Raw genomic sequence first — 1,945 nt, forward strand, 5'->3', positions numbered from 1 at the left:
GATTTATACATCTATGTTCATCAGTGATATTGGCCTCTAATTTTATTTTTTGGTAGTGTCTTTGTCTGATTTTGGTATCAGCGTGACGGTGCCTTCATAGAATGGGTTTGGGAGTGTTCCCTCCTGTTCAGTCTTTTTGTAGAGTTTGAGATGATCAGTATGAGTAATTCTTTGTATGTTAGGTTAAATTCCCCAGTGAAGCCATCTGCTTCTGGACTTTTGTTTTTGTTTGTAGGGAGGTTGCTTTTATTGCTAATTCTATCTCCTTTCCAGTGAACAGTCTGTTCAAGTGGTCTGTTTCTTCTTGATTCACTCTTAGTGAACCGTATGTTTCCAGAAAACTTGTCCATTTCCTCGTGGCTATCCAGTTTGCATCCATATAGTTGTTGATAGTATTCTCTCTCTCTCTCTCTCTTTGTTTGTTTGTGTCTCTGTAGTATTGGTTGTAATTTCTCCACTTTCCTTTCTCTTATTTTGTGTACTTGTGTTCTCTTTTCTTCTTGGTGAACCTGGCCAGAAGTTTCTCAATTTTGTTTACCCTTTCACAACGTCAGCTCTTGGTTTGCTTGATTCTTTTCCTGTTTTTTTCTCTCTCTTTTATTTGTTTCCTCCCTGGTCTTTATTGTTTCCTTCTCTTTGCTGACTTTAGGTTGTGATCTTTTCCTAATACCTTGAGGTGATAGGTTAGCTTCTTTACTTGAGATTGTTCTTGTTTTTGGAGGATGGCTGTATCTCAGTGAACTTCCCGCTTAAGACTGCTTAGTTCTGTAGTGCCCCTCAGAGGAGAATGGGCCTGGGCAGAGCTGAGCACCCTGCGTGGAAAAGGAGACATTTGTCCATAGGGGGTAGGTTGAACAAGGGACTTGATTTGATCCCGGTGAGTCCTTCTTGTTGTCAACAGGTATTTGGAATCTCCTTTCTAGGCTGTTTGCTTAATGGGTGGGCCTCTTCCTTGCATGAAAATCTCCTTGGAATTTTCATCTGAAACACACCTCCTTGGGCCTTATCCCAGAGGTTTTTAACCAGCCCCACAGTGACTGTGATGTGTATGTTCTTTAGCTGTGCAGCTAGCGCCCAGGGATTGGAGACTGTCTGCTGCGTGATATCACGTTCACTTGTCCAACAGTCTAGCGGTTATCGCTGCCTCCTCTATTTTACATTACATATTCTTTTGTATTATAAACGAGATCAATATGATTGAAAAGGGTAATGAAATCAGCATGAAGAGCAAACACGGTACATGGTGGAGTTGGTGTTTGCATCTTGGGCTGCTTTTCCTAGGGCTGTGCTCTCATTGCTTTAGCACAGACCTGGGATAGGCTCTGATTGGAAATGTGACAGAGACTGGAAGACACTGGTCAAATTTAGTGACTCCTGCTAACTGCTATTTTTCTTGCTTGATGAGTATTTACTCACTGTTCTATCTAGCAGGCTCTTGAGGAGACACTGGGAGAAGGGGCGAATAAGGCAGACAGAGTACCTGCTCTCAGGAAGGTGATCGTGTGGCACAGGAGCCAGATGTTTTACAGAGAATCGCATGGATATGTATTTCAGTAGTGTCTGTGACATATTTAATACTTATGTGTTCCTTGGTCCCATTGTGTCAGCCAGATTTGAGAACTGACTGAGTATAAATACAGGACTATTGAACAGTGATAAAAGTTTTCCTCAGGAGAGGTCCTTCAGGTATTTTTGTTCTGACACTCGAAATACATTTGTTTGATCCAACGTGCCCTGAAACGCAGCTGTGGGTTCCCAGACTGTTTGGGCAGAAAAGCTTGTGGCCAAGGGTTTTGTGTTGGCTCTGCTGCCACCACGTGGTGTGGAAACTTAGGAAAGTCTCCTTATCTCTCCAGGCCTCAGTTTCTTTATCAGTGAGAGAAGATTATTCAAATTCTCCAAATTCCCTTCCTGCTGAGGCTTTGTTTTTTTTTTTGGTCTGAAT

Source organism: Vicugna pacos, chromosome 9, assembly GCF_048564905.1.
Source record: "Vicugna pacos chromosome 9, VicPac4, whole genome shotgun sequence".
Taxonomy (NCBI): domain Eukaryota; kingdom Metazoa; phylum Chordata; class Mammalia; order Artiodactyla; family Camelidae; genus Vicugna; species Vicugna pacos.